This window comes from Oncorhynchus nerka, linkage group LG15, assembly GCF_034236695.1.
Source record: "Oncorhynchus nerka isolate Pitt River linkage group LG15, Oner_Uvic_2.0, whole genome shotgun sequence".
Lineage (NCBI taxonomy): Eukaryota > Metazoa > Chordata > Actinopteri > Salmoniformes > Salmonidae > Oncorhynchus > Oncorhynchus nerka.
In genome coordinates, this window is record NC_088410.1 from 80,398,233 (window position 1) to 80,413,740 (window position 15,508).

Here is a 15,508-nt window from a genome sequence, read left to right on the forward strand (position 1 = left end):
TTCACTGTCTCTGAATTTCACTGAATTTTGCGCACTGGAATTCTTCTCAGTGTCTGCTCCTGAATTACAATCTTCATTGAGTTATGCAGCCAGTTGCAGCAGGAACTATTTTTGTCTGTTGATGGCTATGCATACAATGCTGATAAGACCAACATCGTAAAAAGGAGAGATGGGCATTTTAACAAAACAAATAAAAAATGCAAAGAATACATTTCTCTGTGGTTCTGCACAGCTTAGAGTGTAGGACAGTAATGCAAATTGGGAGAGGTGCTGCAATCATGGAGAAAGATATGGTCTGGACACAGGCAGGCTTCAGACAGGCCTCACTCTGTCACAATCATTTGGTAGTCAAAGCATCCTCCACTTTCCTCCTCCTTTGTTCATTTACAGTTTTCATGGAAATTAGGAGAGAGTTAGAGAGAAGTGAAACCTTTCATTGCACAAGTAACACGTCCTACTGTAGCTCACTGCCTGTAACTGTCTTTTTGAAGTGGAAATGTAAGAGAATTTACATGAACAACTGCTGTATAGTCCCTGTTCCTATCATGGTGATAGAGAGCATTCAAATACACAATATTCAAATTAGAACAATTCAGAGGAACTATATCTGTTGATGAATTAAGTATTCAATCTTAAATCGGAGAGATAATTTTGTGCCTTATAGCTCACTCAAAGAAAGAGAAAACAATGAAGAAGAGAGAGAGAGGATGAGGTCCTGGCTGTGTACAGCTAGGTTTGTGTGAGGAGAGGAGAGTGGTGGAGAGCGGTGGCGAGGGATGTGGCTGGTGGCACTCAGTGAGCTGCTTGTCTCTGATAAGAGGTTATCAAGATGAAAGGGGGAGGCCGGGAATTACGGGCCTAACACTGTCACCCAGCAGACTCAGAGGAACACTGTCACCCAGCAGACACAGAGGAACACTGTCACCCAGCAGACACAGAGGAATATACAGTAGGTATTATACTAATCATAAAATGGTTATTCTATTCTACTGAGCCATTTACTTTACGTTCGTATTCTTTTATTTTATTATTTCTTACTGTTGTTGAATTATTGAGAAGGAACCTGCAAATAAGCGTTTTGTTGGACGGAGTATACCATGTGTTTCCTGTACATACAACCAATAAAACCTGGAACCCTGCAAAGCCATGTCACTCTTAATACACAAATGTAAATAAGCTAAAAAACACATTACACACAAATATACATCTCTGTCTATGCACTGGCACACACACGCGCACGCGCACACACACACAGAGAGAGAGAGAGAGAGAGAGAGAGAGAGAGAGAGAGAGAAAGATATCTGAAACTGACAAAGTGGAACCTATAATATACAGTTGAGCAGTTCTATGATATGGTTATGACATGATGATGGGGAGGGGGACAGCGGTGGCAGTCCAGTGGCCATTGGGGTCAGACCTCCAATTCCGAAGAAACAGTCTTCTGTGTATGCAGTCGTGTTATCTCTACCACACAGAGGCTGCTGAGCCATTCTCAGATACCAGTATACCCCCCCCCCCCCATCTCTCTCTCTCTTTCTCTAGCTTTCTGTGCCAGAAAGAAATCTCCTGGGGAATCTACACAGTTATAACGGTAAAAAGACAGATTATTACACAAATAATTTAGATTTTTATTAATTAACTCAATAATGGTCCATAACTTTTTTATGTTTGTTGTAAGTAACCAATTATAGGCTGGTACCACACCCCAACTGTCATAAAACACTGACACACCACAACATATGTGTGCAAAGAACTCTAAGCAAGGCTAATGTCAGCACTTGCTTCATCTGATACACGAGAGACAGATATGCATGTCTTACAGAGGTCCTGGAAGAGAAGAGCACAGCTTAGTAACAGATCATATTCATAGAGATTTGATGTTTATATATTTTATTCAGCAATAGGAAAATAACAAATATATGTTAATATTTTTCACTACCATCTATTGCCCTTTCTTTGTAGTTCTCCCACTAGTAAATGTTATTCTAAATATAAAAATCAGAATGACAAAGATTCCTTCTACTGTTGCAAGTGCTTGAAATACAATAAAATACCTTTACTGTCTAAATCTATCTTTCCTATTGGAAAATGTAAGATATTTCCTATTTGATACTCTGACTGCTCATTGTTTTGCATTATGATAATGAAATCAAATGTTGATATTTTGATATTTATCAAAAGTAAGATCAACTCGAGTGTATTAATATACGATATAAGATCTGAATTGATCATGGCATGGTGGTTATGGTGGTTAGGATGACTATCATCACACCTTGGAACAGTGAGAGCTGATAGAACCCTAGCAGGATTCCTGAAATCCTTGAGTAGGCCCATATCAACTCGGCAAAAAAAGAAACATCCTCTCACTCTGCGTTTATTTTCAGCAAACTTAACATGTGTAAATATTTGTATGAACATAACAAGATTCAACAACTGAGACATAAACTGAACAAGTTCCACAGACATGTGACTAACAGAAATGGAATAATATGTCCCTGAACCAAGGGGGGTCAAAATCAAAAGTAACAGTCAGTATCAGGTGTGGCCACCAGCTGCATTAAGTACTGCAGTGCATCTCCTCCTCATGAACTGCACCAGATTTGCCAGTTATTTTTGTGAGATGTTAACTCACTCTTCCACCAAGGCACCTGCAAGTTCCCAGACATTTCTGGGGGGAATGGCCCTAGCCCTCACCCTCCAATCCAACAAGTCCCAGACATGCTCAAGGGCATTGAGATCCGGGCTCTTCGCTGGCCATGGCAGAACACTGACATTCCTGTCTTGCAGGAAATCACGCGAACGAGCAGAACGAGCAGTATGGCTGGTGGCATTGTCATGCTGGAGGGTCATGTCAGGATGAGCCTGCAGGAAGGGCACCATACGAGGGAGGAGGATGTCTTCCCTGTAACGCGCAGTGTTGAGATTGCCTGCAATGACAACAAGCTCAGTCCGATGATGCTGTGACACACCGCCCCCGACCCTTGACGGACCCTCCACCTCCAAATCGATCCCGCTCCAGAGTACAGGCCTCGGTGTAACGCTCATTCCTTCGACGATAAACGCAAATCCGACCATCACCCCTGGTGAGACAAAACCGCGACTCGTCAGTGAAGAGCACTTTTTGCCAGTCCTGTCTGGCTCAGCGACGGTAGGCTTGTGCCCATAGGCAACGTTGTTGCCAGTGATGTCTGGTGAGAAGCTGCCTTACGACAGGCCTACAAGCCCTCAGTCTAGCCTCTCTCAGCCTATTGCGGACAGTCTGAGCACTGATGGAGGGATTGTGCATTCCTGGTGTAACTCGGGCAGTTGTTGTTGCCATCCTGTACTTGTCTCACAGGTATAATGTTCGGATGTACCGATCCTGTGCAGGTGTTGTTACACATGGTCTGCCACTGCGAGGACAATCAGCTGTCCATCCTGTCTCCCTGTAGCGCTGTTTTAGGCGTCTCACAGTATGGACATTGCAATTTATTGCCCTGGCCACATCTGCAGTCCTCATGCCTCCTTGCAGCGTGCCTAAGGCACGTTCACTCCGATGAGCAGGGACCCTGTGTTTTTCAGAGTCAGTAGAAAGGCCTCTTTAGTGTCCTACATTTTCATAACTGTGACCTTAATTACCTATCATCTGTAAGCTGTTAGTGTCTTAACGACCGTTCCACAGGTGCATGTTCATTAATTGTTTATGGTTCATTGAACAAGCATGGGAAACAGTGTTTAAACCCTTTACAGTGAAGATCTGTGAAGTTATTTGGGTTTATGAATTGTCTTTGAAAGACAGGGTCCTGAAAAAGGGACATTTCTTTTTTTGCTGAGTTTATAACATCATATGACCACCCTCTGGTGGTGGAAATGTTTCAGTAGCCGAGGTTCATTCATTTTAAACAGAGTGTCTTCATTCAATGGGAATAATAAGATCATTTTCAAATAATTGGCTCAGTTGTTGAGGGACTTTCCAAGATGCCAGGCTTCTTGCTTTCTGAGCTGGGAGGGGATTGTGTGCACTGCAGTGAATGGAATATTGAAATCTCAGGAATGTACTAAACATGTGTTATAGCTTATTTTTCAAGAAACTTGGCACAAATTGTTCAAATCAATAACCAGCTGAATAAATTAAGAACATTTATCTGGACAAAAAAAGGAGGATTCTGTTTCGAACAAGGAAAAATAATATTTTGGAATATATTTAAATAAAATATAAATATATTTAAATATATTAGGAAAATGTATTTATCAAATATATAAATAAATAAAATGTATGTACATACATTTGTAAAATACACACTCACTGACTCAATCTCATAGAAAATCTGTGGGCAGAACTGAAAAAACATGTGCGAGCAAGGAGGCCTACACACCTGACTCAGTTACACCAGCTCTGTCAGGAGGAATGGGTGAAAATTCACCCAACTTATTGTGGGAAGCTTGTGGAAGGCTGCCCGAAACTTTTGACCCATGTTAAACAATTTAAAGGCAATGCTACCAAATACTAATTGAGTGTATGTAAACTTCTGACCCACTGGGAATGTGATGAAAGAAATAAAAGCTGAAATAAATCCTTCTCTCTACTATTATTCTGACATTTCACAGGGAAGACAGGGAATTTTTACTAGGATTAAATGTCAGGAATTGTGAAAACTGAGTTTAGATGTCTTTGGCTAAGGTGTATGTAAACTTCCGACTTCAACTGTACATAAATACATGTACATCCATGCTGTTAAAATACACTGAGTGTACAAAACATTAGGAACACCTTCCTAATATTGAGTTGCACCCCTTTTTGCCCTCAGAACAGCCTCAATTAATCCTGGCATGGAATCTACAAAGTTTCGAAAGCATTCCACAGGGATCCTGGCCCATGGTGACTCCAATGCTTCCCACAGTTGTGTCAAGTTGGCTGGATGTCCTTTGGGTGCTGGACCATTCTTGATACACACTGGAAACTGTTGAGCTTGAAAAACCCAGCAGCGTTGCAGTTCTTGACACACTCAAACCAGTGCATCTGGCACCTACTAACATACCCCGTTCAAAGGCACTTAAATCTTTTGTCTTGCCCATTCACCCTCTGAATGGCACACATACACAATCCATGTGGGGGGCTAGGGTCAGTTTGTTATATCTGGAGTACTTCTCCTGTCCTATTCGGTGTCCTGTGTGAATCTAAGTGTGCGTTCTCTAATTCTCTCATTCTCTCTTTCTTTCTCACTCTCGGAGGACCTGAGCCCTAGGACCATGCCCCAGGACTACCTGACATGATGACTCCTTGCTGTCCCCAGTCCACCTGGCCATGCTGCTGCTCCAGTTTCAACTGACCTGAGCCCTAGGACCATGCCCCAGGACTACCTGACATGATGACTCCTTGCTGTCCCCAGTCCACCTGGCCATGCTGCTGCTCCAGACCTGAGCCCTAGGACCGTGCCCCAGGAATACCTGACATGATGACTCCTTGCTGTCCCCAGTCCACCTGACTGTGCTGCTGCTCCAGTTTCAACTGTTCTGCCTTATTATTATTCGACCATGCTGGTCATTTATGAACATTTGAACATCTTGGCCATGTTCTGTTATAATCTCCACCTGGCACAGCCAGAATAGGACTGGCCACCCCACATAGCCTGGTTCCTCTCTAGGTTTCTTCCTAGGTTTTGGCCTTTCTAGGGAGTTTTTCCTAGCCACCGTGCTTCTACACCTGCATTACTTGCTGTTTGGGGTTTTAGGCTGGGTTTCTGTACAGCACTTTGAGATATCAGCTGATGTACGAAGGGCTATATAAATACATTTGATTTGATTTGATGTACGAATTGTCTCAAGGCTTAAAAGTCCTTCTTTAACCTGTCTCCTCCCCTTCATCTACACTAATTGAAATGGTGACATCAATAAGGGATCATAGCGTTCACCTAGATTCACCTGGTCAGTCTATGTCATGGAAAGAGCAGATATTTCTAACTCATGACGTAATTGGACAAACCTAAACCTCATTTGAAAATAATACTCATCGGCAATTCTGGGTAAGCCGGAAAAATGATATTAGGTAATACTGGCCAATGTTATTACTTTTCATTATTTATAGGTATTTCCAAGATGGCGTAGCAGTCGGGCGTCTGTTTTGTTTGTCTTGTCCCGTCCCCTCCCGTGTATATATAATTTTCTTTGTATATATTTCGTAAATATCTTTTAGATTTTTAATCTCAATTTCCATCTATGGACTGACCATACTCTCCTGCAACCCGCCTCACCCAATATGGTACGGATCTGCTATTTTTTTATACTTTAGAACTGGAACCCCCATCAGAAGCTAGCCAACTAACTAGCTACTAGCTAGTAGTCAGTTAGCCACTGCTAGCGGTCATCACTGTTATCAGCCAGCCGCAGCCCGGTCAATTCCTGCCAGTCTGCATAACGCGAAATCAACCCAGAGCATATTGGACTCCTTTTTCTCCACCAAATCTCCGGATTACTACCGCAAGCTGGATCATCGCAGCTAGCTTGCTGCTATCCGAGTGGCTATTCCTGGCTAAAGTCTCTGTCCCGAAGCAAGCATCAGTTAGCTGGAGCTAGCCTCGAGCTAGACCCATCTCCCGGCTAGCCGAAGAGATCCATCAGACAATTCCTGGGTTTCAATACCTCTTTTGCCAATTGGCCTGGACCATTAGCTGCCAACACGGAGCCCCGCAGATCCATCACGACTGGTCTGCCGACGTAATCCGTCCAAGGAGGTTACAACAAGCTCTTCCGTTGCGACGTCCCCCTGAGGCCCAACTGCTAGCCTGCTATCCCGGCCTGATAGCTGTCTAAATTGCCGTGTCTCCAGCTCGCCTAGCTACTCACTGGACCCAATGATCACTCGGCTACAAATGCCTCTCCCTAATGTCAATATGCCTTGTCTATTGCTGTTTGGTTAGGGATTTTTGTCTGATTTCACTGTAGAACCACCAGCCCTGTTCAATATGCCTTAGCTAGCCCTTTTGTTCCACCCCCCACACATGCGGTGACCTCATCTGGCTTAAATGGTGCCTCTAGAGACCAAACCTCTCTCATCATCACTCAATGTTTAGGTTTACCTCCACTGCACTTACATCCTACAATATCCTTGTCTGTACAATATGCCTTGAATATATTCTTCCACACCCAGAAATCTGCTCCTTTAACTCTCGGTTCCCAACGCACTAGATGACCCGTTCTTATAGCCTTTAGCCGTACTCTTATCCTACTCCTCCTCTGTTCCGATGGTGATGTAGAGGTTAACCCAGGCCCTGCAGCCCCCAGCATCACTCCCATTCCTCAGATGCTCTCATTTGTTGACTTCTGTAACCGTAAAAGCCTTGGTTTCATGCATGTTAACAGCCTCCTCCCTGAGTTTGTTTTATTCACTGCTTTAGCAAACTCTGCCAACCCAGATGTCCTAGCCATGTCTGAATCCTGTCTCAGGAAGGCCACCAAATATCCTGAAATTTCCATCCCTAACTATAGCATTTTCCAACAAGATAGAACTGCCAAAGGGGCGGAGTTGCAATTCACTGCAGAGATAGCCTGCAAAGTTCTGTCAAACTATCCAGGTCTGTGCCCAAACAATTAGAGCTTCTACTTTTAAAAATCCACCTTTCCAGAAACAAGTCTCTCACCATTGCCAGTTGTTATAGACCCCCTTCAGCCCCCAGCTGTGCCCTGGAGACACTATATGTGAATTGATCGCCCCCATCTATCATCAGAGCTCACAATGTTTGGTTACCTAACTGGGACATGCTTAACACCCTGGCTGTCCTACAATCTAAGCTAGATGCCCTCAATCTCAAACAAATTCTAAACTCTAAATCCGTAACCATGGGCACCCTCTTAGATATCATCCTGACCAACTTTCCCTCCAAATACACCTCTGCTGTCTTACACCCCCCCGCTTCTCCTTCACCCAAATCCAGACAGCTGATGTTCTGAAAGAGCTGCAAAATCTGGATCCCTACAAATCAGCCGGGCTAGACAATCTGGACCCTCCCTTTCTAAAATTATCCACCGAAATTGTTGCATCCCCTAGTACTAGCCTGTTCAACCTCTTTCGTATCGTCTGTGGTCCCCAAAGATTGGAACGCTGCCATGGTCATCCCCCTCTTCAAAGGGGGTGACACTCTAGACCCAAACTGTTATAGACCTATATTCATCCTACCCTGTCTTTCTAAGGTCTTCGAAAGCCAAGTTAACAAACAGATCACCCAACATTTCGAATCCCACCGTACCTTCTCCGCTATGCAATCTGGTTTAGGAGCTGGTCATGGGTGCACCTCAGCCACGCTCAAGGTCCTAAACGACATCATAACAGCCATCGATAAGAGACATTACTGTGCAGCCGTATTCATCGACCTGGCCAAGGCTTTCGACTCTGTCAATCACAACATTCTTATTGGCAGACTCGACAGCCTTGGTTTTTCAAATGATTGCCCCGCCTGGTTTACCAACTACTTCTCTGATAGAGTCCAGTGTGTCAAATCGGAGGGCCTGTTGTCCGGATCTCTGGCTGTCTCTATGGGGGTGCCACAGGGTTCAATCCTTGGGCCGACTCTCTTCTCTGTACACATCAATGATGTTGCTCTTGCTGCTGGTGAGTCTCTGATCCACCTCTACGCAGACGACACCATTCTGTATACTTCTGGCCCCTCTTTGGACACTGTGTTAACTAACCTCCAGACGAGCTTCAATGCCATACAACTCTCCTTCCGTGGCCTCCAACTGCTCTTAAACGCAGGGGAAACTAAATGCATGCTATTCAACCGATCACTGCCCGCACCTGCTCACCTGTCCAGCATCGTTACTCTGGACGGCTCTGACTTAGAATACGTGGACAACTACAAATACCTAGGTGTCTAGTTAGACTGTAAACTCTCCTTCCAGACTCACATTAAGCATCTCTAATCCAAAATTAAATCTAGAATTGGCTTCCTATATCGCAACAAAGCATCCTTCACTCATGCTGCCAAACATACCCTCATAAAACTGACCATCCTACCGATCCTCGACTTCGGTGATGTCATCTATAAAATAGCCTCCAACACTCTACTCAACAAACTGGATGCAGTCTATCACAGTGCCATCTGTTTTGTCACCAAAGCCCCATACAATACCCACCATTGCGACCTGTACGCTGTCGTTGGTTGGCCCTTGCTTCATACGCGTCGCCAAACCCACTGGCTACAGGTTATCTACAAGTCTCTGCTAGGTAAAGCCCCGCCTTATCTCAGCTCACTGGACACCATAGCAGCACCCACTCGTAGCACGTGCTCCAGCAGGTATATCTCACTGGTCACCCCCAAAGCCAATTCCTCCTTTGGTCATCTTTCCTTCCAGTTCTCTGCTGCCAATGACTGGAACGAACTGCAAATATCTCTGAAGCTGGAGACTCATATCTCCCTCACTAGCTTTAAGCACCAGCTGTCAGAGCAGCTCACAGATCACTGCACCTGAACATAGCCCATCTGTAAACAGCCCAACCATCTACCTACCTCATCCCCATACAGTATTAATTTATTTATCTTGCTCCTTTGCACCCCAGTATCTCTACTTGCACATTCATCTTCTGCACATCTACAATTTCAGTGTTTAATTGCTATATTGTAATTACTTCGCCACCATGGCCTATTTATTGCCTTAACTCCCTTATCTTACCTCATTTGCACTTACTGTATATAGACAGTGAGTTCTACTGTATTATTGACTATGTTTAGTTTATTCCATGTGTAACTCTGTGTTGTTGTATGTGTCAAATTGCTATGCTTTATCTTGGCCAGGTCGCAGTTGCAAATGAGAACTTGTTCTCAACTAGCCTACCTGGTTAAATAAAGGTTAAATAAAAAATAAAATAAAGTACATCTTTATGATCTGTTGATATGAATACAAATCATGCTCATACCATCATGTCATATTATGTGAATTGTAATTCCAGAATGAGGTAGTAAGTAGAGTCATTTTGGACATTAAATTGTCCACATCAGGAACAAGATCAATAAATTGATTAAGAAGGCTGATTCAGTTATTGGAGTTAGTTATTGGCCTGACTCCAGACTCTCTGGAGGTCATAACAGAGCAGAGAACCAGACAGAAACAGGATATCTGTAAAGTACTTCCAATGACCATAGGAGTATTTTTAGCTTCTGGCTTGTAATGCCAAAGTGCTCAACAAAAAAGATTTAGGAGGTCCGTTTTACTTAATGCAATAGTTTATTTTATTTGTTTTCTATGACCGTACTTGAGGGGAGGTCTACTTAGAATGCGTTCCTCCGTGATTGTAAAATGTTGTAGGCCTATATTTTATTGTATAGTTGATATTGATAGTAAGATATTATTAGGCTCCCACTTCTGCCCTACAAAGGCAAAATGCAGGAATTATTCTTTTTTTTTTTACAAAAAAATCTGCCTTCAAGTTATTTTTCTGTCAAGGACGGACAACAATTTCTGATGATCCAAACAGGCTTGTTCTTGTGTCAGGAAACCATCACAACAGATCAAAGACATTTGACCAAATTCGTAGTTACTGCATTTTGCCTTTGTAGGGCAGTCTTGCTAAAGTCATTTACAGTGCCTTCGGAAAGTATTCAGACCCCTTGACTTTTCCCACATTTAGTCTTATTCTAAAATGAATTCAATTGTTTCCCCCCTTCATCAATCTACACACAATACCCTGCTAAAAATAACAAAGAAAAAACAGGTTTTTAGAAATGTTTGCTAATTTATCAAATTAAATATCACATTTACATAAGTATTCAGACCCTTTACTCAGTACTTTGTTGAAGCACCTTTGGCAGCGATTACAGCATCAAGTTTTCTTGGGTTTGACGCTACAAGCTTGGAACACCTGTATTTGGAGAGTTTCTCCCATTAATCTCTGCAGATCCTCTCAAACTCTGTCAGGTTAGATGGGGAGCATCTACCCGAAGCCACTCCTGCGTTGTCTTGGCTGTGTGCTTAGGGTCGTTGTCCTGTTAGAAGGTGAACCTTCGCCCCTGTCTGAGGTCCTGAGCGCCTGGAGCAGGTTTTCATTAAGGATCTCTCTGTACTTTGCTCTGTTCATCTTTCCCTCAATCCTAGGCTCCCAGTCCCTGCCGCTGAAAAACATCCCCACAGCATGATGCTGCCACCACCATGCTTCACCGTAGGGATGGTACCAGGTTTCCTCCAGACGTGACGCTTGGCATTCAGGCCAAATAGTTAAATCTTGGTTTCATCAGAGCAAAGAATCTTATTTCTCATGGTATGAGAGCCTTTAGGTGCCTCCAAGCGGGCTGTCATGTGCTTTTTACTGAGAAGTGGCTTTCATCTGGCCACTCTACCATAAAGGCCTGATTGTTGGAGTTCTGTAGAGATGGTTGTCCTTCTGGAAGGTTCTCCCATCTCCTCAGGGGAATTTTAGAGCTCTGTCAGAGTGGCCAGTGGGTTCTTTTGTCACCTCTCTGACCAAGGCCCTTCTGTCCCAATTGCTCAGTTTGGCCAGACAGTCAGCTCTAGGAAGAGTCTTAGTGGTTCCAAACTTCTTCCATTTAATAATGATGGAGGCAACTGTGTTCTTGGGGACCTTCAATTCTGCAAAAAAATGTTGGTACCCTTTCCCAGATCTGTGCCTCGACACAATCCTGTCTCAAAGCTTTACGGACAATTCCTTTGACCTCATGGCTTTTTTTTTTGTGTGGGACCTTATATAGACTGGTGTGTGCCTTTCCAAATCATGTCCAATCAATTGAATTTACCATAGGTGGACTCCAATCAAGTTGTAGAAACATCTCAAGGATGATCATAGGAAACAGGATGCACTTGAACTCAATTTCGAATCTCATGACAAAGGGTCTGAATACTTATGTAAATAAGGTATTTCTGTTTTTCATTTTTAATGAATGTGCAAAAATGTCTAAAAACCTGTTTCCGCTTCGTCCTTGTGGGGTACTGTGTGTAGTTTGATGAAGAACATGTTTTATTTAATCCATTTTAGAATAAGGCTGTAACGTAGCAGAATGTGGAAAAGGGGAAGGGGTTTGAATAATTAACGAATACACTGTACACTTAGCAGTACTTTCTTAGCTACGGTATACATATCTCCCTGGCATATTACATAATTTATACAGCAGCATACTATACATGTTTGGACTCACGTTGTTGTGCTGTGCTCACTTGAACAAGATGGAGGAGCGGCGGCATTCTCTGGCATTCTCTGGATTTATGGTGCTTTCAAGACAAATGGGAACTCTGGAAAAAAATCAGGTTTGAATCACCTTCAGGTCGGCGGGAGTTCCCAACTTGGAGGCGGGAGTTCCCAACTTGGAAATCCAGGTTGGATGACCGCTCAAAACATATTTTCCTAGTCAGAGATAATTATTTTCTGATTTCCCAGTTGTCTTGAACTCACTGAAGTCTGAGATTTTCCAGTTCCGAGTTTCCAGTTGTTTTGAATGCGGCAGAAGTCTTGCTGAATTGACAGCATTAATATTGAATATTTATCATTTTAAGCATGGAAAAGAGAACCTTAAACCCAGACTTAGTCCACACATCCACTCCACTGAATAGCAGGCGGGTGATTGCTTTGCAATGCTTGCAGGTAGCCACTGATTCCTTGCAATCCCTAATTTTTGAATTTGCGATTTGCAACTCGTTGTTAATGTTTATGTCCAATGGCCGATGATCACCAATACGTTTTTATCTATAATTTCTCTTCATATGACAAGGATTGAAAAAGATTTGCCACTAGCTTGCTAGCTAAGATTTTTAAAGTATGATCAAAATCAAATCAAATTTTATTGGTCACATACACATGGTTAGCAGATGTTAATGCGAGTGTAGCAAAATGCTTGTGCTTCTAGTTGCAACAGTGTAGCAATATCTAACAAATGATCTAACAATTCCCAACAACTACCTAATAAATACAAATCTAACAAGTAATCTAACAATTCCCCGAAAACTACCTAATACAAATCTAAAGGGGTGAATGAGAGTATGTACATATAAATATATGGATGAGTGATGGCCGAGCAGCATAGGCAAGGTGCAGTAGATGGCATAAAATACAGTATATACATGTGATATGAGTGATGTAAGCTATGTAAACATTATTAAAGTGTCATTATTTAAAGTGGCATTGTTTAAAGTGACTGGTGATCCATTTATTAAAGTGTCCAGTGATCGGGTCTCAATGTGGGCAGCAGCCTCTCTGAGTTAGTGATTGCTGTTTAGCAGTCATCAGACCTTGAGATAGAAGCTGTTTCTCAATCTCTCGGTCCCAGCTTTGATGCACCTGTACTGACCTCGCCTTCTGGATGATAGCGGTGTGAACAGGCAGTGGCTCGGCTGGTTGTTGTCCTTGATGATCTTTTTGGCCTTCCTGTGACATTGGGCGCTGTAGGTGTCATGGATGGCAGGTAGTTTGCCCCCTGATGCGTTGTAGAGACAGCACCACCCTCTGGAGAGCCTTGCGGTTGAGGGTGTTGCAGTTGCCTTACCAGGCTGTGATACATTCCGACAGGATGCTCACGATTGTGCATCTGTTAAAGTTTGTCAGGGTTTTGGGTGACAAGCCAAATTTCTTCAGCCTCCTGAGGATGAAGAGGCGCTGTTGTGCCTTCTTCACCACACTGTCTGTGTGGGTGGACCATTTCAGTTTGTCTGTGATGTGTATGCCCAGGAACTTAAAACTTTCCACCTTCTCCACTGCTGATCATTCGATGTGGATAGGGGGGTGCTCCTCTGCTGTTTCCTGAAGTCCACGATCATCTTCTTTGTTTTGTTGACGGTGAGTGAGAGGTTGTTTTCCTGACACCACACTCCGAGTGCCCTCACCTCCTCCCTGTAGGCTGTCTCGTCGTTGTTGGTGAACATCTGCAAACTTGATGACTGAGTTGAAGGCATGCATGGCCATGCAGTCGTGGGTGAACAGGGAGTACAGGAGAGGGCTGAGCACACACCCTTGTGGGACCCCAGTGTTGAGGGTCAGTGAAGTGGAGATGTTGTTTCCTACATTCACCAGGAGGCGGCCCGTCAGGAAGTCCAGGATCCAATTGTACAGGGAGGGGTTGAGACCCAGGGCCTCCAGCTTGATGATGAGCTTGGAGGGTACTATGGTGTTGAATGCTGAGCTGTAGTCAATGAACAGCATTCTTACATAGGTATTATTTTTGTCCAGATGGGATAGGGCAGTGTGCCGTGTGAGGGCGTCATCTCTGGACCTGTTGGGGTGGTATGCAAACTGAAGTGGGTCTAGGGTGGCCGTTAAGGTGGAGGTGATATGATCCTTTACTCGTCTCTCAAAGCACTTCATGATGACAGAAGTGAGTGCTATGGGGCAGTAGTCATTTAGTTCAGTTATCTTTGCCTTATTGGGTAAAGGAAAAATGGTAGCCATCATGAAGCATATGGGGACAACAGACTGGGATAGGGAGAGATTGAATATGTCTGTAAACACACCAGCCAGCTGGTCTGTGCGTACTCTGAGGATGCGGCTAGGGATGCCGATTGAGCCAGCAGGTGGCACTGTGCTACCCTCAAAGCGGGCAAAGAAGGTGCTTAGTTTGTCTGGAAGCATGTCGTCGGTATCCGTGACGTGGCTGTTTTTGTAGTCCGTGATTTCCTGTAGACCCTGCCACATACGTCTCGTGTCTGAGCCGTTGAATTGCGACTCCACCTTGTCCCTGTACCGGCATTTTGCTTGTCTGATTGCCTTGCAAAGGGAATAACTACACTGTTTATATTCAGCCATATCACCAGACCTCTTTCTATGGTTAACATGACATGACCAGTCCAATCAAAGCTATGGTAGATATAATGTGATTTGACGTGATTTTATCTGTGGCCTTCTTGGATGGGCACTTCTCTATGGCAGCACCCAAGGGGCTATACTTTTTTAGCTCTCCCTGTAGATTTTGTGGTGACATAATGTCCCCATGAGCGACAGAACACTGAGCCAATTACAGTCCACATTACCACATTACCAACCCCTATGCTCTGTATTTTCCGCTGGATGCCCCACCACCACAGAAAGCATGGATCTAGGCTGAAACACCTGCATTTTGTAGCTGCCTTACAAAAAAAATAAAAATAAATGAGAACATATTTGTATGCAGCTTTATATATATATATATATTTTTTTTTTTTGTTCTACAGTACCAGTAAAAAGTTTGGACACACCTACTCATTCAAGGGGTTTTCTTTATTTTTAATATTTTCTACATTGTAAAATAATAGTGAAGACATCAAAACTATGAAATAGCACATATGGAATCATGTAGTAACCAAAAAAGTGTTCAAAAGTACCTTGATGACACACGCTTGGCATTCTATCAACCAGCTTCACCAGGAATGCTTTTCCAACAGTCTTGAAGGAGTTCCCACATATGCTAAGTACTTGTTGGCTGCTTTTCCTTCACTCTGTGGTCCAACTCATCCCAAACCATCTCAATTGGGTTGAGGTCGGGTGATTGTGGAGGCCAGGCCATCTGATGCAGCACTCCATCACTCTCCTTCTTGGTCAAATAGCCCTTACACAGCCTAGAGG

General features: G+C 43.5%; 1 long non-coding RNA gene across 1 annotated transcript; it reads left to right on the top strand.

Moving 5' to 3' along the window:
* The first annotated feature begins 764 nt into the window (after nucleotides 1-764).
* LOC115143754 (uncharacterized) lies at nucleotides 765-9,854 on the top strand. Its single transcript, XR_003865701.2, has 3 exons — nucleotides 765-949; nucleotides 1,543-1,591; nucleotides 4,788-9,854. It is a non-coding gene; the product is annotated as an uncharacterized LOC115143754 (long non-coding RNA).
* The last annotated feature ends 5,654 nt before the right edge of the window (nucleotides 9,855-15,508 follow it).